The sequence below is a fragment of the Sinohyriopsis cumingii genome, chromosome 1, assembly GCF_028554795.1.
Source record: "Sinohyriopsis cumingii isolate HCF-2022 chromosome 1, ASM2855479v2, whole genome shotgun sequence".
Lineage (NCBI taxonomy): Eukaryota > Metazoa > Mollusca > Bivalvia > Unionida > Unionidae > Sinohyriopsis > Sinohyriopsis cumingii.
In genome coordinates this window covers 33,278,249-33,299,933 of record NC_142961.1, presented here as the reverse complement: position 1 = coordinate 33,299,933, position 21,685 = coordinate 33,278,249, and the positions used below count along the sequence as shown (strand labels likewise).

The window sequence follows — 21,685 nt, the reverse complement described above, 5'->3', positions numbered from 1 at the left end:
CTTTCCAGACATCCTGCCCCTTTGACCAATGTTTCACGAGAGAATTTCCCCCAAAGTCAGTCTGTAAGTCCCTTATATTTTCGCTCTTGCAGGAAAATTGCAGACTGATTAGATGTCTTTCGATGAGGGCAATTTAACCCCAAGAAATTTTTGTGTGGGCACCCCGCCCCTTATTTAGCGTAACCAATCAAGATTAAATATATTTACCGCCTTTTTTTTAACTCGACACCAAAATTGGGGACAGCATGACTTATACAATTCAAAACAACAGATCTGGAAAATTTAAAATCTGACAGTTCCGATATAAAATCGAAGGTACCCTTCCATTTTCAAGTCGTCTAACGGTTAAGTAAACGAAGGCTTTATTAAGAATCACTTCCTCTCCCGACACAGACATTATAAATCATTGCAGTATATAAACCTAATTAATTGTTCTCTGGCTCAAATTATTGTGCTCGTTGTAGATCGACAGAAAGGTGCATCCTTACAAAGATATATATATATATATATATATATATATATATATATATATATATATATATATATATATATATATATATATATATATCAAACAAACAAATCGTTACCTACTTCCTACAACCTACTTCCTACAAATGATACATGCATGGATTATTCTAATCATGAATTCCAATGTCATGAATTGATACTGGTATTAAAGTCTTGTGTTTATTTACAGAAAACATGAAATTCGATAAATCAAATTAAAATCAAGATCTCCGACGTAACGGAGATCTGGCGGACACATGTGCGAGGTCATGTTCAGTTGAACTTTCAATTTACAAACCAAATTAAAACTGTCACCTTTATGAATGTTAGAAACTTCACTCTGATCAAAATGTTTTAAGGTTAACTCTGTCTCAAATAAAATACAACGCCTTATCCGAAAAGTTACTAAAATCAGTTGACTGGGAATTCCAAACGTTACCCAGAGAATGAACCATGACTGGTGATTATTAACATATCTTAATTTTAATCAGACTGGAAATAAGACAGTAGTGGCACTGGTGTTGCTACTCGTGTTGTTGTCTCTTTTGCGGATATCAGCTGTCATGTGTGTGTTAGTATGCAAAGTATGTGTGTACATGTTATAGGCAGAGTTCATATTAACTAATTGATACAACATCATACTCATCATATGTTAATAAAATCATGTCTATAATATTGCAGATTAGCCTTGGCTAAATGATTACAAATTCGATGTCGCCATCAATTTACCAATTTGTCATGGTCATCATTCACCCTATATATGTTTAAAGGATGTATTGGTAGCACTGTGTTTGAAGATCTCGGCAATAGTACTTTACAAGAACTTGTTGAGGCTAGAAATTTCAGTCGTTTACTTGCTGGACATATTTTAAGGGTTTGCTTAAATTTTGAATTCACACACACACACACACACACACACACACACACACCTTGACGATGACAAGGTTCATGGATGCACGCAGATAGTTTAATAGTTTAGTGGTTTATACATATTTTGTCGATCTAGAATAATTTCGTGTGGCCCAGATGAGATGAAATTACATTCTACACTGTACTAGATTGTAGTAAGCATATCTATTTTACGTTGGCGCAGCACTTGCATGAAAAATTTGGTTCTGAATCCTACAATTATAGAATTTCGAACGTTAGACCGTAATTAAAGACACTGATGAGATACGGATAAGATGAATAAATGTACGTTTGTGAATACGTCAGCTGCAAGCACGTGTATATATATATAATGAGAAGATTATATCCTCGGTGTATACTTGATATTAGAGTTATAGCTCGCACGTACTGAATAGGAAACAGTACTATTTTCCGACCCGAGTCCTCCAATTTGACCTATATAGATACGAAAACGAAATCTTTCTCCGTAGCAGAACAGCGGTGTGGAATATTACAGTCAGTACAGCCTAACTCACTGAATTTTTAAGAGTCAGCAGTTTGGGAAAACCTTAACAAGCAGAACTAATATCGTTCGAGTTATCAGAAAAATGGGATTGCTATCTCACTTCACGTTGGGATTAACAGTAGCTGTGATGGTAGCTTATTTCATGTATATGAAGAAAAATGGCGGTTCGAGCGTCGTGTCAGATATAAAAAAGGAATACGACTACATTGTTGTCGGAGCTGGGTCTGCCGGCGCTGTCCTTGCTTCTAGATTGTCAGAGAAAGACGATGTCACGGTTCTTTTGTTGGAAGCAGGTGGAGAAGAGACCGAAAAACCCATATATCATATCCCTACCGGTTGTTTTATCCTTCAGCAAACAGAGGCTGACTGGGGTTATTACACTGAACCGCAGAAGTTTTCACATTTCGGCTTGAAAGGCAATCGATCATATTGGCCTCGAGGGAAAGTTCTTGGTGGGACAAGTATTCTGAATTTCATGGTGTATAATCGAGGGAGTCGTTACGATTACGATAACTGGGTCTCACAGGGATGTACTGGATGGGCATATGACGATGTTTTGTCCTATTTCCTGAAGTCTGAGGACATTTTAATACCAACATTGAAATATTCCAAATTTCATAATACCGGAGGATACATGGGTGTAAGTCATGCACGAGTAACTCCATTTGTGGATTACTATCTACAAGCTGCGGAAGAATTAGGATTTAAAATTGTGGATTATAATGGAGAGGAATTCGAGGGATTTGCAGAAACTCAATTCACCATAAGAAATGCTGAACGAAGTAGCACATCTAGGGCTTTCCTTAGACCCGTCATGCACCGCCAAAATCTTCACGTTAGTTCCCACTCTCGCGTTGTGAAGGTTATCTTTGAGAAACTGGTCGCAGTGGGGGTCGAGATGATACGCGGAGACCGAAAGTACCAGATATATGCCTCAAAGGAAGTAATTCTATCTGCAGGGGCCATTGGATCTCCCCAAATCTTGATGTTGTCGGGGATCGGACCCAAGTCACACCTCGATCAACTTGGAATTCCTGTGATAGCAGATCTTCCCGTTGGCGAGAACTTACAGGACCATCTTATGCTTCCAGTGCTCACCGGGGTTAATATTACTGGTTCCGTCACGGAAAAAGCAATGTCAAGTTGGTGGACCTTTGCACAGTATTTTCTCTTTGGTACTGGCTATTTGAGTTCTCCTTTACTGGAAGTTTTAGCCCATGTACAGACAGAGAGCGGCAAGGAGTTTAAATCTGCTCCAGATATTCAGTTGATTTTTATCAGTGGTGTACCAAAGAAAGAATTGGTAGAACTAAGAGACGATATAAAGAATGAGATGAGATCTAAACTACCCAAGGAAGGTTTTGGCGTTTTAGTGGGATTGCTGCATCCCAAAAGTAAGGGAACTATAAGACTAAGGAGCAGGGATCCTTTTGATCCCCCAATTATTGATCCGAATTACCTCGCAGAAGAGGATGACGTTAAAACCCTTATTAGAGGATTCAGAGTAATTGAGAAATACCTAGGTACAAAAACTATGCAGAAAATTGGAGTGTCTTTGGATTTGCTTCATTTTAAACCGTGTGGTGGACACGAGTTTCTGAGCGATGTCTACGTGGAATGTTTAGTTCGTCACAATGCCGTAACAATATATCACCCAACTTCCACCTGTAAAATGGGATCTCCAGAAGACCCATCCAGTGTTGTAGATCCTCAGTTGCGAGTTAAGGGAATTGGAAACCTTCGCGTTGTGGATGCCTCAGTTATGCCCGAAGTCACGTCCGGAAACACTAATGCACCCACAATAATGATAGCTGAAAAAGCAGCGGATATTATTTTGGAAAGATAATGTGAAAAATATAAAGGATAACAGAAACAGAAGGTAAAATAGAACATGTTTATATCTGTATTATTTTGAAGTAAGTACTTTATCTTATGAAACTTGAAAGGATTTTGGAAAATACAGTGAAACCCGTCTAGAAACTTTGATATGGAAGCAATGGAAATCAAATTCGTAACCGCGGCTTGAAAATGTGAACAAATATATTTTGTTAAGTCTCTTAGTTGATATGCGGATCGGTTTATGTTTCTGCTCGCCATTTTGGATGAAAATAATAAACAGCTTCACTTAAATCAATATTAAATGGATTGTGCACTCTATTGCCATTAATTTGGAAACATCATATTCTAACTGTGACATACTAACATACACACTATCAAATAACGGTAATACAGCGAGGTTTTCAAATATGTACTGTGTTGTAGTTTTTGAAAAAAAACTGTAATGCAAAACTATGAACCTTATCATAAATGTTTGTTGTATTAAAAATGTTCACACAATTTTCCATAGAGCCCATTTAAGAACAAAAAAATACACTTAAGAACAAAAACCCAAAATAAAACAAACATACTATAAAAACACCTCGTCAAAGTGCCCCACCCGCAAAAAAAGTAGGATTGACAAGTCACATGCAACACTAAAATAGACTGATTGATTGATCCAGTATGACAGAGAAAGAGAGAGAGAGAGAGAGAGAGAGAGAGAGAGAGTATTTGGTTCATGGGCTGATACCAGTGGACGCCTTTAGTGAATACAATTCTCCGAACAAATTTAATTTTACAGTTTGGTACGATGTTTAGTTAAGAAAGTCAACTTAGTTTAACAGGCATCTTCAGTACAGTTGAATTAGTCAGATTGTCATTCCTGGTTGACACACGAGGTGTGCAGACAAAGAGTGAACTGTATTAACTCTGAAACAAGTAATTAATAACGACAGCAAATGGAAAATCTCCTGACAGATCTGAAGGTTATACTAATAAGTTATTTCAAGTACTTTGATACAATTATGGGTTGTCGTGTAATGCATGTGATGGTTCTGATGAAAACACACTTGTTATTCATTTATGTTTTCATGTGTTATTAAGGTTTTTACGATCTAGTGACTTTTTGGTGGATTGTGTTTTTAACAGCGATTTAAGATGTGTACTTTTGTGTGTAATTGTGTCGATCTTGAGTGTGTGCTTCTGTTTGTGTGTGTGTGTGTGTGTGTGTGTTTCTTTTGAGTGTGTGCGAGTTTGTTTTCTGTGGGTGATGGGGGTTTAACGCCATGTTTTGAGGACATGACAGGCTATTAATGGCGGCCAGTAAGTATGTTTGGTGGAAGAAACACGTACCCACAGGAAGAACTAGGAAGCTTTCGCACAAAACCACGTTGCTCGAGCTGAGACTCGGACTCGAGCAGATAGATAATAAATGACAACGACATGTAACGACGAAGCTTCTTAGATCACTCTGCCACTCGGGGGTCCTGAGAGAGAGAGAGAGAGAGAGAGAGACTGCGTTTGTTTTTGTCTCTCCTTTTTCAGGAATAATAAGAAGTATACAAACTTCAGAGACGGCAAGCATGATGTGGTCTAGCGGCTTTGGCGTTAACTCATTGTTAAAGATTTTTTGCAACGCCATACGTCTAAATCTCCTAATAAGAATCACTGGGTCTCGCATCTTAGCTTAAATTTACCTGTTATACATGTAGTATATAACAATACTAGGGAGGACACTTCTCACGTGACCTATTTAAGAATAAATTCTGATATTGCAATGCAAATTTAATTTAGCGTAATAAATTTGGTACCGATATTTAGCTCAGGCATTTGACTTTGCACGCTTAACCGAAGTTTGGCTTACTATGACATCATTAAGGAATGCCAGATCAGATGATTTTCCCACGCAACAGCTAGATATGGACATGATTGCGCCCTCTTAAATATGCAGATGCAACTCGCTGAACGAAATAGTGCCCTCTCATTGGACAAAGCAAAATGATGCACTGTACCAATTTATAAATCATTTTCAGTTGGCCAGTGTGAAGGCAGCGTTTCTTTCAGTTCATTGCACTTGCATATTAATAGGGCGCGATCATGGCCATGTCGAAAGGTAGTGTAGGAAATTGGTCTGGCATTCCTTAAAGATATGACAGCAAGCCGAACAAACGAATGAAATGAACCGGAACTTGAAAAGCAACCAGCACGTGGACATTTATGGGTACCTGTCCGATGTACTTGGTAAATGTAGATCTCGAGTTTATTCAGATTGGGGATAACACATTATTGACATTGCTGTTGATACTCTTTTTGTTGTCTTTGTTGTTGTGTGTTAGTTGCGATTTACATTTATCCATATTATACATGCCTGCATATGCAAATGTGTGTGTGTGTATGTGTGAGAGAGAGAGAGAGAGAGAGAGCATTTATGTAACTGGTACAACATCACACAATTCATAGGACAATAAATTACCGTATACAAAATTGAAGCCAAATGCTTATATCTGCTGTCCAGGTCTGATATCATGTTACTGGTCCGATATCACGTTACCGGCCCGATATCACGTTATCGATATTTCGTGGTATGCACTGTTTGAGTTAAAATGTTTCATTATTCACAATGTAATGATTTAAAAATTGTATTGGCAGCACTGAACCTCAATATATCGCTTACACATACGATGTCAGATACAATGCTTTAAAACTGTGACGAAGTTGAGCTGTTTATTTATCATACAATAAATTTCCTTTAGCTTTATTTTTGAACAGTCTCCGTTACTTTCCTTGAGAATGACAAAATCAATTCATTGATAAATATGTACTATGAATATTTCCCAGAATTAAAATAATTTTGATCAGTGTTATTAGTATGCTAAAACGAAAATACCCTGCACTCTAGTGTCCGGTACAGCATATGCACAGGGTGTTAAATCTGAAGGAAAAAGGTACCCTCCCCCCAAATCCACACAGACAAGATTCGTCAGGTCCTAAGCATATTATACAACAAAGTGTGAAATTTCAACCATAGGTAAACACATATATTGACAATATTTCTCGTTTGAGAGGTTTATAAATGTTGTATCATTTTAGAATAATTTCTTGTAGTCTGCTTCAGATGGTGTGAAAAGCCAACCAAATGTTTTAAAATACAGTAAGAACCCTCGTTTAGAGACTAACACACGTTTTTTTCCTTTTTGAATACTTTACTGTAGTCTGCATCAGACGGCGTGAAATCTTTGTGTGCGTGTGACTTGGATTCTCAACGTAGCTTTAACAGTTTTTCAGTCATATCGCTACGATGTCTGCAGCGTGGCAGTTTATAGTGATGTCTAGCACTGGGGCATCATGCTGCAAACATGTAGCATGATGTCCCACCCAGTCACATTATCCTGACACCAGGCCGACCAGTCCTAACACTAACCTCTTAATGCTGAGCGCCAAGCAAGGTAGCTGTTAGTACCATATTTGTAAGTCTTCGGTATGACTCGTCCGGGGATCGAACCCACGACCTCCCGCATCCGAGGCGGGCGCTTTAACCACTAGGCCACCGGAGCGGTTAAATCTTAGACTAATCCTTACTGAAAAAAAGATACCGGTCAAAATGCAGACCCATCGGAAAAGGTATCTCCACCCCTCATCTTAGAATAACAATGTAAATATAATTAAAAATAGTTTTCATCATATATATTTTGCTCAGGTAAGTGAATTTTACAAAGAAGGTCATTATTGTTTGTAGACGTGCACATGTGTAATGGTTGATGTTTGGCGTAGCAACTGTAGATTCAGTTTACGGACGTAATTCTCTATCATATCTTAAAATTATGAGGCAGTTTCATCGTTTTAAAGATGGTCGCTCATCTATGGAAGGCAGTCCATGCATTGTAACACATGTCCTAGTAAACACCGCAACGACGCGCTACGACGGGCAAAGACATAGCAAAGATGGCACATAGACATTTTAAACTGACAATAATTGAAACTACTTACAGTTGATAAAAAAATGTGTAAAAGTAAATATATAAGAATTGGAAATGTTTGTTTAGTGTATGTGTTGAATATTTTTTTCAATAAATATATATTTGAACTGAACATTATAATAAAGTATATTAAATATTAAATAGTGCATTTTGTCAAAACAATGGAATCTTCACTTTAACATTTCGTTAACCCCTTGCGGCGAGTTTATGCGTCATGTGAGGTAATGTACATTTAGGATGCACCAAAAATGAGTGCTACTACAGAAAGGTAGAACTGCGCACGGACAGGTGAACCTCTGCAAAAGTAGGATAAGTTTGAGATATGGAGTAAAACGTTGCCAGGACACGGAAATGATTGGTCCAATAAACAAACGAGTTCATCGTAAAATGTTTTATCTTTTTAACAGATGCAGACAATCCCAGTGAGTACATATTTTATATGTACATGTAGTATTAGATAAAGATACATGCTCAAAGACGATCCAGAGACGTTATAATCGAAAATATTTACTGTTCATATAAAATTTATATAAATAAATATATAAGAATAAGAAATGTTTGTTTTGTCTATGTGTTGATAAATCTTTTCTTTAAATAATTTTATTTTATTTGAATAATTTAAAATTTTTCACATATGGTAGTTACTTCTACTCTATCTCTCTCCGCTTCTAATTGTCTATATAAGGTCTAGCGTAAATTTCTAAAAATATTTAATTACTGTATTTGTTATCAATGACATGCAAAGACAGAGTAATTACACGCAAAGATGGACAAAGGCAGGGCAAGGACGGTATACAGGCGTTATATACTTATAATACTGGAAAAGATGTACTCTTGATGTAAAACTGATGTAAATAAATATAAAACAAAATTAGAAATATTGGCTTTGTGTATATCCTGATCGTACTTTTCTCTAAATATTTTAATATTTTAACATATGGAAGTTGAATTTTCTATAATTTTAATTGTTACTTCTCTCTTTCTCTCTACCTGACCACGAAATGTCCTTGTGAAAATTTCTAAATATATTTAATTACAGTAAGTGTTGCGAAAAGGAATAAGACACGCAAAGACATAGCAAAGACACATAGAGACACGCACAGACAGGGCAAAAATATACTAAGATGGGCAAAGACATGGGAAATACAGTATTTAAAAAGTATTAATTTTATATAAATAAATATACAATAATTATAAATGTTTGCTTTGTCTTGGAGCTGATAGTTTTTTTGAAAAATATCTGTTAAACTCAAAGACATAGACGTTTTTAAACTTAAAATACTTACTGTTGATAATTATTTTTTTTTACGGTATATGGTAGTGACGTGCAACTATATCCGATTAACACGCGTGTTGCAATCACAAGTAGCTGAATACACATGTACCACCTTCAACTCGGCATAGCGGCAGTACAAAGACAGTTTCAAAATGTTCATTACACAGTATATAACTTAATTAATCTGTGATTAGGATTATTTCCACTTTATTTCTATTGCACTCTCAGTTGTACTTAAATATATAATACTCAAATATTGAGCTGCAAAATTTCGACAGTTTCAAACTTCTCTGTAATAAACCAGTTTATGAAAGCTATAATTACCCAATTAATTGTATACAGGTATTCACACTTTGGGATGGTCATAGTTTGATATAAAATGATTAAAGAGCCGTCAAATTAAGTCTGCTAAACAATTGACTAAAGACTAATAACATTAAAACTTCGATACTTCCTTGCTAATTGCGTCGGCAATGATCAACTACTTACTAATCTACTTAGGATTTCTGTGATCATCGCTATCAGACATTTAATAATTAGTAAATTTACAGTTAGGTAAAGTTTTAATACGTCTTTTTGCCCTTCTCCTTTTTCAATACTTTCCACACACACACACACACACACACACATATATATATATATATATATATATATATATATATATATATATATATATATATATATATATATATATATATATAAAGTTTCGATCGGAGAAAACAAGCAGTGGGCATACATCGCTCGATTTAGCTGTCAAGAGAGATTTCTACATATTATTTTTCAATGCGACCTGCCCTCGTTAAAACCCCCACCCCACCCCCATAAAAACAAGCAAACAAAGAAGAAAAAAAACACAACAACAATACAAACAAACAAAAAAGTCCAAGTATCCCTGCATAAATCTCTTAGTATCACTGGATATTACTAAGCCTTCATAGTGTTGCCAAAGTTGTGGAACACTAGCGAGCCACCCATCCGTGTGTCGGTACCTAGTGTATCCATTTTACTCCATGACAACGCAATGGCTCATAAATCCGCTGTCTCATCCTACTTCCTGAAGGAGGACAGCATCCAAACTTTGCCAAGTCCTCCACACAGCCCTGATTTATCTGGAAACTTTGCCAAGTCCTACATACAGCCCTGATTTATCTCCGACTGAGTTTTGGCTGAATCCCGTTATCAAAATTTCGCTATGGGACACGCGATTTCAAAGGTGACATGGGTCTGGAAGAGCAATTTTACTGTTTATGAACAACATACCAAACAGTTCATACAAACTGACATTTCACACTGAGAAATTGTATAGATGTGCATGGGGAATACTTTGAGGGTACGCACTAATGTAAAGTTGATTAGTAAAGAACTTTGTTGTTTAGCGTGCTAATATTCAAAACTTTTTAAATACCTCTAGTATGTGGTTTACGTGGCGTTCAATCATTCATCCCTAAGGAACTTTCCATTTAATGATGTTTTTTTTGGTGGGGGGTATAGCTTGAAAAATTTGTGTTGCTTTGAGAGATGGTATAGAGAAAAAGAACTAATTATATTAATTATTTTTGTTGAAATAAAAATAAAAATATCTTAATTTGATCGCTTATTAACTTTTGAACAGTGTCTGAGACTGTCGAAACAGAATACGTAGTAGATGTTCTATTTTGTACCAGGCAGGGGCACCCGCAGAAATATTTTACGGAAGGGTGGGGTACAAACATGTAGTGGTCAGCAGTTAAGTTTAATCCATTGCCCTTATGTGTGGGCACACATGGTACCTGGGTAAATAAAATACAAATTGCATATAAATTTATGCTTTGATTTCACATTGAAAAACGTGTATCTTAGTATGTTAGTCCAATGATATGAAAGTAGTGAAGGGGGATACCCTACGTACAATGGGAATTAGCATTACAGAACCCCTTGGGACACTCTACGTACAATGGAAATTTAACATGGCGAAAAATCGTGGGACACTCTACGTACAAGGGGAATTTAACATGGGAATAAATCGTGGGACAATCTACGTACAAGGGAATTTAACATGGGAATAAATCGTGGGACACTCTACGTACAAGGGGAATTTAACATGGGAATAAATCGTGGGTCACTTTACGTACAAAGGGAATTTAACATGGGATTTTTTTTTTAAATTTTTTAAAAAAGGGTAGGCAATGGAAAGGCTATCTCTTTTCGAGATATATGGCTGGCCCTGAAAAGGGCCTTTGGTTTATGTTAATATGCCCTTAACATAAAGGGCATTTGCGACATCTTCTTTTCCTCAAACTTCGTCTTACAGCAGGGCCATACATCAGAGTCCTCTTGAGGCAACCTTGTCTCTCTATATAGACTCTTCTTATCCACAGGCTGCTGTTGGTCCTGTGGACAACGGTCCACTTGGATCGGACATACATGAGCATGTCCGTCCTGAACATCATTGTTGACACAAGGGTTGAAGATTCAACGTCTGTCCACATGTTGAGACTCCGAGAATAGGTGAATCAATGCAGTGAACGGCGCTTATTTATAGGTACAGGAAGGATTGAAACGGATTGAGTTCATTCACCAATCCGAACACGCGTTACAGAATTCAGTCAGCTCGCATCCAATCCGAAGAGTGCAGTCTGTGACGTCACGTAGTCTATATAGATTCGCTAGCGCTTGTGTGCAGTCAATCTATGCGACAGTGATTCAACATGACGGAAACTCAGAAAACGATCCATTGGGGTGCACCAGCAGGGGAGACTGCCCAAGGGAACTCGGACTTACTTTCAGAAGAGGTGAATTGGGATTTTGTGGATTTTCTCTCCTCGCAAGAATTTGTTCCGGAACCTTCGTTACCTTCTTCATTACCGCAAGTGGAGAATTTTAGACAGAGACAGAAAGAAGAATTGGAGAAATTTATGCAACGACAAAAGGAAGCGGAACAGGCTTTTCTCCTACAGCAACAGCAACAAGAAGAAGAGGTAAGAAAAAAACAACAGCAAGAAGAAGTAGCAGCAAAGAAACAAGAGGGTGAAAATCAAACGGTCACGGTACTGTTGGACATTTTAGCGGAGTTAAGAAGTCTGAAACAAATGTATCAGACTTCTTTATCACGACCGAAGAGAATACGACCTTCCCGAGCTAAACACGTCAACCCTGTGACTAAGCCTACCGTACCACCCTTAGTGATTTCAACCAAATCATCATCATCAACAGTACGCAGTCCAGAAGTAGGCCTTGGCCGTGGCAAAGGCATAAGGCAGTTAAAGTTGATTGCTTAAACTCACCCTTTCACCATGAAGAAAAAAGGCCCTTTTCAGGGCCACCCACATTTCTCGAAAAGAAATACAATTTCAATTTGCCAATAACTCAAAAAAAAAACCCCACCCATTTTGCCCTTATAGTACGTGTCTGTGTATGAGTGCGTGAGTGTAGCTTCTTATTTTAAAATCACAACTCAAAGACACTTACCTTTTATCATTCATTTATTCTTTTCTCCATTTTTTACAATCCAATTCACAATTCACAACACAACACTTTAATAAAAAGTTCATTGACTTCTTCTTTCTCCTTGTTTACTCTCTCTGTTTTTTAAATTTCTTCACCGTCTTTTCCTCATTTTCTTCCCTTCTTCTTTTCTTCTTCTCCTGTTTCTTTGCCTCTTGTAACTAGAATTGTCTTTTTTCTTCCTCTTCTTTCTCTGAAGAATCCCTCTCTTCTTCCGAAGAATCCCTCTCTTCTTCTGAAGAATCCTTCTTTTCTTCTGACTCCTCTTGTTTCTTTTTTGGGCAATCTGGAGACCAATGTCCTTTTTCTTGACAATAATAACAGGTATCTTGACTTTTGTCTTTTTTAGTCCCTGTTTTTCTTCGTTTTTGACGATCTGGACACTCTGAAGACCAATGCCCTTTCTTCTGACAGATATAGCAAGTATCTTGACTTTTATCTCGAAAGGAAGGAGAGTAGTCCGTAGGCTGGTCTGAAGAGAATTTTCTAATGACCCCTTGCAAAGCTCTGACGAAACGTTCCATCTGGTTAGTCTCTTCCATCGTTGTGCTCGGCTTGAGAGTGAAATGAATAGTGAAAGGACAAGACACACACCCTTTTATATACGCTGGTCTGCTATGACTATAAAGTAGCTTATGGTGTTTGAACTTGAGTCATTTGACTTTTTGCTTTCAAGATGAAACGATCCCATTCATTCGAGAAGAAAGAAGAAGAAAGTAAGAGGCAGAAACGTGATCTATCGCCTCGTACCAGGGCTGAAATCTTGGCACAAATTCATGCCAGTGATTTTGAAGAGGACATGAGTGAACCAGAATCCGAACCCTCTAAACCAAGTTCACCACCCTTAGTCAACCCTGAAAAGTACTATTCCATTCGAGAGACGGAAAAGCGCTCCTCTAGAAAATTTAGAACCACGGCTTACAAATACACAGTGAAGTTTAAAGATTTCAAGGCTGAAGTGCCGTTAGAGAAAGCAGAAGTGTTCATCACTGAGGTGTGGGATTCTTTGCTCACTGCACTCAAGCGACAATGTCAACCCAAAGAAGACGATCGCTTGAGACTTTCCATACAACACGACGGTTTGAAATCCCCTGTTTGGATCGAGTTTAGCACCCCTGCAGAATTGACTGCTTCCAAAGTCATGGACAAGATTCAACACGTACAACAATCTAATGATCAGTTTGACATCACCGATGGTAAAGCCACACTGGACATGACCCACGTCTCTCCTCCTCAAGGGACTGGACGCAAAAAGATGTTATTGGTGGACAACCTTCGCAACACCAAAACGAGTCTCGTCCGAATTAACAACCCTCATGACCAGATGTGTTTAGCCCGTGCCATCGTGGTGGGACGAACCTATGTCAACAAGAACGACACGGTAGAATGGAAAAGAACCTGGAACACTATTCAACGTTCCGACCGAGCCAAACAACGAAACGAAGCAGAACTCCTGTTACAACAAGCCGGACTGTCCAAAGACACACCCTGTGGCATTCCTGAGATGCAAAAATTGCAAGATGTCCTAGCTCCACGATACACCTTGAAAGTGTACCCTCAAGAAATGCGCGGACCTCTATTGTTTCGAGGCCAAGATTTTAAGGACGGAAAATACATTCATGTTTATCATCACGATGACCATTTCGATACCATTACCAGTATCACCGGATTCCTAGTATACGGTTATTACTGTGAGAAATGTGACCATGGTTATAACAATCGAGAGCAACACAAGCATTGTGGATCAAAATGCACAGGATGTTTGGCCTCTTCACCCTGTCTGAGCGAAGAACCAGTGCCTTGTTCGACTTGTCTGCGCACGTTTGTCAGCCCTACCTGTTACCAACAACATTTGAAGACGCAAGGTTCACAGAAAAAATGCGCTTGTCAACTCCTGAGATTGTGCTCTACGTGTGAACAAGTCATACGTACCAATAATACCAAGGCACACGTATGTTCAGGAAAGAAAAAATGTCACATTTGTCACCACATCGTGGACTTGGAACACGAATGTTACGTGCAAAAATACCAACCCCCAACTGAGAAAGAGGACGGTCACAAGAAGAAAGGCAATTTCATCTTTTTCGATTTCGAATGCATGCAATAGACTGGCATTCACATTCCTAATTTCTGCGTGGCTCATCGAGCGTGCGAGAAGTGCATTCAAGAACCTATCTTCAGTCATTGCCCTCACTGCAGCAAGATTCCCGGAGGGCGTGAAAAAATCTTTCGGGGACCAAACACCTTAGCCGATTTTGCCCAATGGGTCTTAGACCCCGTCGACAAGACGTGGAGCCAAGAGGACATCGAACGTTACGGAGATTGTCATCGTCATGCCACGGTGATGGCTCACAATTTTTCCGGATACGATGGACAGTTTCTTTTGAGGTACTATACGGAACAAGGCACCGAGCGTCCTAAAGTGACTTTGAACGGAGCCAAAATCATTTTCATGCAAGTGGGACAAGTACAGTTTAAAGATTCGATGAGTTACTTGGCCATGCCTTTGAGTCGAATGCCTAAAACGTTTGGAATGACAGAAATGGCTAAAGGGTACTTTCCACACTTTTTCAATACGGAAGCCAATCAACACGCCGTTCTACCCCATTTACCTGAGGCTCACTATTACGACCCCGACAACATGCGTACCGAACAACGAGAAGCTTTCTACGCTTGGTACCAGGCTCACGCCTCGGACCCTTTCGACTTTCAGGAAGAAATGCTAAAGTATTGTCGTTCCGACGTGGACATTTTACGGCGTTGCTGTGGAAAATTTCGAGAACTGTTCATGGAACACGGAGGGGTTGATCCTTTGAAAGAAGCTTGCACCATTGCCAAAGCGTGTTCCTTAGTGTATCGACAACGATTCATGCCTGAAAACACCGTGGCTGTCATCAGTCCTCAAACGACCCACTTTGTCAAACGTCAATACTCGGTCAAAGCCCTACGTTGGTTACATTACTTGTGCGACAAGGAAGACAAGTGGATTCAACATGCCCGCAACGGAGGGGGCGAAAAGACCATCGGAACGTATTCGGTCGATGGCTGAGACTTAGAAAACCCCAAGATCGTGTACGAGTTTAACGGTTGCTTATTTCACGGATGTCCCGTCTGTTACCCTGACCGTGGCACTAAAAATCAGTTTTTGCAACGAACCATGGAAGACTTGTACCAGGACACTTGTCAGCGGCGCCTAAAGTTAGAACAGGAAGGATACCAAGTGGTGGAAATGTGGGAACACGAGTACGATCACCGTATGAAAACCGATCCCGAGTTTAAACGCCTCGTGGAAAGTTACCAGTTCATGGACCCGCTGAACCCGAGGGATAGTTTGTACGGAGGAAGGACCAATGCCACCTGTTTGCTGTACCAAGCCGACGAAGAGAAAGGAGAAGAAATCAAATACTTGGACGTGTGTTCGCTGTATCCCTACGTGTGCAAATATTGTCGCTTTCCTGTAGGGCACCCGCAATTGTTCACGGAACACATCGACCTGAAAAACATTCGACAATACGAAGGCTTGATCAAGTGTAAAGTTTTGCCTCCCACGAACCTATACCATCCCGTCTTACCTCACCATTGTCAAGGCAAACTGATGTTTCCCTTGTGCCGTACTTGTGCCGAAACGTGCAACCAAGACCAACCTTGTCAGCACAACCAGGAAGAACGGGCCTTGACGGGAACCTGGGTCAGCGTAGAATTGTTCAAAGCTCTGGACATGGGATACCAACTGTTAGAAGTGTACGAAATTTGCCACTTTCCCAAGACACAACAATACCACAAGGGTGACCCTACTCAGAAAGGCATTTTCGCAGACTACGTGGATGCCTTTTTGAAACTGAAGCAAGAAGCCAGCGGCTATCCGTCCTGGTGTCACACTCCCGAAGACCAAATAAAATTCAAAGAGAAATACTACGAACAAGAAGGCATCACTTTAGACCACATCGAGAAAAACGAAGGCAGGCGATCGTTTGCCAAAGTGATGTTAAATTGCTTGTGGGGTAAAATGGCACAACGCCCGTGTTTACCAAAGACGGAATATTTGACAGAACCTTCCCGCTACTTCCAGATGATTCACGACAAAACCAAATACATGAAACACGTGGACGTCGTTCGAGAGAATTTGATCTTGGTCAATTACGAAGAAGATCTGGACTTTGTACAAGACGACCCTTTTGGAAATGTCATCATTGCGGCTTACGTGACAGCCCATGCTCGCTTAAAATTGTACGAAGCTTTAGAACTGTTAGAAGAACGCGTCCTGTACTTTGACACGGACAGTTGCATTTACATCCATCACCCGATTCAACATCACCCTAACATCGAAGGAGACCGTTTAGGAGCCTGGACAGACGAGCATCCCGACGACACGATTCTAAGTTTCGTCAGTGGTGGTCCCAAAAATTACGGATACGAATACCGGGACAAACAAGGAGAAGTGCACACGACATGCAAAGTGAAAGGACTGACTCTGAATTATCGTACCAGTCGAGTGGTCAACTTTGGGGTATTGAAAGAAGCCTTGCAATCGGGAGAGGATGGAAACTTTAAAGTGACCACTCACCAACCTAACAAGATTGTACGTTTACCCACTCACCACATCGTCAGTCGACCCTTGGAAAAAGTCTATCAAATTGTATACCAGAAGCGAGTGCGACTTCCCAATCACTTTACCTTACCGTACGGTCACGTCGGTATTGGTCTGTATATAAAAAGGAACCCTAGGCAAGATCGATAGTTCATTGGGACTAACAAGACCGAGCGAACAAGATGAATACTTTGAAAGAGACATCGTTCCAGTTTGGGGATTGTAAAAAAGTTGTATCTTCCTCTAGTGTGACTAATACTGGATGGATAAGACCCAGGCATTGCGACGGAAAATGTCCGGAAGGAAACTGCGATTGTCCATGTGGTTACCATTGTAATTGCGTAACGGAGTTTGCAGACGAGTGCGATTGTGAGCCTTGCGATGTGTACGATGCTGTACGTTGTGACCTGAGCGATGCCGTAAAGCATCATGGGAACTTTAGTGTCCCTACCCCTATCATGGAAAGCGATGCTGTGCGTGTCAAACCTGTGGGATGCGAAAGTGATGCCGCTCGTCCTCTTGGACATTTTACTGGGTTTCGTTTTAAAGGGGAATGTTCACCTTCACGTCTACCCCCCTACGGATGTCATCCAGCCCTGAGCAAACTCCTGCCCATGTCACTCAATCCTCATCGAAACGAACCTGTGAAAGACGAATATTCGTTCCCTGTGCGTTTGTCGGAATACTGCGACTTTGAAAATCGTCTTCAATCGTTCAAAGGAAAATGGCCTAAGTATCTGGGAGGACCGACCCCCGAAGAATTAGCCAGAGCCGGATTTTTCTACTTGGGCGAAGGAGATAAAGTCAAGTGCTTCAGTTGCGGTGTGTCACTTCACCACTGGGAACCGCAAGATTCGGCCTACGTTGAACATGCTCGATGGTCACCGAATTGTCATTACTTACCTTTAGTGGGACCGAGACATTGAAGTAACTTCTTACCATAATAATCTGTTCATGAATACTTTACAAGAGAACATTCGTGCTTTGCCTGTGGAGTTGAGAGAACGCATTTACCGAGAGCTGGTCAAAATACAAGTGAAACGTAAAGAACAATTGCATCCGTTACGTCACCGGTGTTTGAACCACTGGTACCTTCAAGCTATACAAGGACTGATTGAGTTGAAAGTGTTCCATTGGACAGACATTGATCAACGACCTCCTGGTTATAAAAAGGAATGGTTTGGTATTGACGATTCTATCTACTACATTGTAAACGTACTGCATCGAATTCCAGAGGAAGAGTTAACGAATTACCAACATCTTTCACGCAATGTCAACTTAGTGAAAGAGGAAACTTCTGAACGAATTGTAATGTGTAGATTAGTGGTGAAACGATTTAGATTCGACAATGAATTAAAACCATGTTTGTGCAAACAGTACATTTCTTGTGTCAGACCAAAGAGGATTTAGTATGACCTATTCATGGATACTTTGCTAGAGAACATTCGTGCTTTGCCTGTGGAGTTGAGAGAACGCATTTACCGAGAGCTGGTCAAAATACAAGTGAAACGTAAAGAACAATTGCATCCGTTACGTCACCGGTGTTTGAACCACTGGTACCTGAAGGGTATAAGAGAACTGATTCGTCAGAAATTGTTTCAATGGTCAGACCTTGTTCAATACTTCCAGGCCCCCGATGATTCACGTGTTGATCATTTTGGTTACTTCGAGATTCACCTAGAGCAACCCATTGAGGAAGACGAGGTAAAGGATTACCAACATATTTTCCGTGGAATCTACTTAGCGGAAGAGGAAACTTCTAATCAAACTCTGACGTTTCGGTTACAGTATGCAAGATTTACATTCCCCACTGGAGAACGAAGATCACTGGCTAGAAAGTACGTGTATTCTTTTCGAAACAAAGAGACTATAAAAACAGGCAGCTATGCCACGACTTATGTCGTATGTAATCCAACAGATTCCGTGGAAGGAACTCAATGACCATATTCAAACCGTGGATCATTACCATCGATTATTACAAGAACTTTATCCATTCAATTTGGGACGACAAGTGGTGTGTGTCTTAGTGACTTGTTTTCTGGGATTTCGTTTACCAGCCGATTCTTTGTGGACTCTTTACGATCAGTACTTACCACCTCCATGGCCTTAAATGGTCACGAAAAACTCCTTTTGCTCAAAGCCTTGCGGTTTCATCTGGATACTTCTCGACCTCAACAGGAAAAAAAGATTCGTCAACTTTTAGCTACCCAAGACGTGTATGACGATGTGTGTGTAGCTTGTGACTTACACCCTCATTGGACAGATGTTCGTGACTGGAAAAAGGGGGGTTTTGAGGCTTGGACCCAAGAAGTGGCCCAGTATGCACAAGAGTTGTTCAAGGAAAAAAGTTACTTTTCAACCTGTGTTAGTGACGGTGCCAGAAGAACCCGTCACCGAGAACAACCACTCGCTTCAGGACAGGACTGTCATGGACATTCCTGAAAGGTCATTCCGGGAGGACACTTGTGTGACGATACCTCATGTAGAGACTGTAAGAACATTACACACTGTCCCTAGGACATCTTGGTTACCCAAAACATGTTGTACAGACACTTGTTTATATTCCACTTTGATCGCTTTGCTGTGTTTTATATTCCTGTACATCACTATTTGGGTTGTATGTATTTTTGTCTTTCGTGTTCATATTTGAAACATTCAATAAACGTGTTCTGAAAAAAGTATATAAACTCTTGTCTTGTTTGTTTTTCGTGTCACAAGTGACATTTCTCACACCATGGCTACCTCTGCTGTCTCTGCTCCCTCTTCCTCTACTGTCAAAGTCATCGACGAACACTTAGATCGTGCCAGTTGGGAGGCTTTGTATCTTCGCCATCCCTTTAACATGCTCATTGCTGGACCTAGCGGTTCAGGCAAAACCGAATTCGTCAAACGTTTGATCGAACATAAACATCATTTGATCGATCGGCCACCTCAACGGATCGTGTGGTGTTACAAAGAGTGGCAATCGGCGTACAGCCTTTTGCGAGAAAGTCAAGGCGATTCCATCGTGTTTGTGGAAGGCATTCCTAAAGAAGACGACGGCATCGTCTCTGACTCCCGTCAAACCCATTTGGTCATTTTCGACGACATGTTAGGAGAAGACGAAGAAGAAATTAAATTGTGGTTCACGCGCAAAGGGCATCACCGTAATGCCAGTGTCGTTTACATCACCCAAAATTTGTTTCAACAAAGTAAAGCCCATCGCACCATCAGTCTCAATGCACATTACGTGGTCTTGTTTAAAAGCCCTCGAGATAAATCGCAAGTGCAAGTCTTAGCCAAACAGTTAGGAACGCCTTGGCTGACTCAGGCGTACGACGATGCCACTCAAACGCCACACGCCTATTTACTCGTCGATTTGAAACCTACCACTCCCGAGGATTTGCGATTTCGTACCCACTTGTTTCACCACTGGTGCCAAGACGGAGGGCCTGTCCTGTACACGTCTCCGTCCTCGACTTCATTTCACTCCCCATCAAAAAATCTATAAAAACCTCAGACCCTTTTTCGTCTGTCTCACACTCAGTGCGAACATGACGTCCCTTCAGTCGCATCTTCCCGTCAAATTGATTCGTGCCTTGTATGGCATCAGTCGAGAAAAAGATCCACAAACACGAGCTTGTGTCTTAGAAGCTAGTCTCAAAGAAGTCTTACGATGGTTTACGGTGACGGCACGTCAATTACTCCAAGGAATCATTCAGATTCCTCATCAAACCAAACGCTTTTTCGATCGAAACAAAGTTGCTTTGGTCCAACTGGCCGATCCCCGCATCGACACTCAAACCAAAAAACAAATCATTTTGAAACCTGGAGGGAGCGGTACTCTAGGAGGGGTCATCATTCGTTCACTCTTAAGATGGGATCCTAATGCCCCCAAAGTTATCCCTAAGACAAAAGTTCAACGAAGCCCCAAGAAAAAAAAGACCAGGTCCCCAAAGAGAAGAACTTCTCCAGTGGCGGGACCCTCCTCTTACCAGACACCACCCCGAAAAAAGAAAAGAAGCCCCCAGAAAAAGAAACAGAGAAAAAGTCCTCAGAAAAGTCCACAGAAGAAAACTAGTCGCAAGAGAGGCACTGCGACCAGGACGCAGCCTTACACTCGCAAACCACGACCTGCCACAGCGGTGACTGTGTCTCCGACAGCCTCACGTTTATCCACTTCTCCGTTGATGTCACCAGGAACTGAAGAGTACTTGGAGACGTTAATCACACCAAGAACTTCTCCGTTGATGACCCCCAAAAGAACTTCCCCAGTGGCAGGACCTTCCAATTTAGCGGCAGTGGCTGCTGCTCACAAATTACCTTCTCCCAAAATCAAAGTCCATGAAAGATCGGGCATGTTACAAAGTTTACTGGATTTGTCCAAGCAAGAACTGACTCGATTTAGTCCGTTACGTACCCCTGCACGACGTGTCATGCCTGTCATGAAGTTGATACGCCGTAAAGACAATCAGTGGTGACGCGTTCCAGTATAAAAAAGGCCTGTGACCAAGTAGGGTATCAGTGTTCTTTTGGTGCTCCTAAAGACTCAAAGATGTCACCCTCCAGAAAACCCCAAGGAAAGAAAAGGAAAGGACTGCCACCACGTTTAGCCAAACATGGGGACATGTTATCTGTCCTGT

The 21,685-nt window shown here is 40.4% G+C and overlaps 1 pseudogene; it reads left to right on the top strand.

Moving 5' to 3' along the window:
• The first annotated feature begins 1,787 nt into the window (after window positions 1-1,787).
• LOC149806671 (glucose dehydrogenase [FAD, quinone] pseudogene) lies at window positions 1,788-6,497 on the top strand (annotated as a pseudogene).
• Window positions 6,498-21,685: the final 15,188 nt, after the last annotated feature.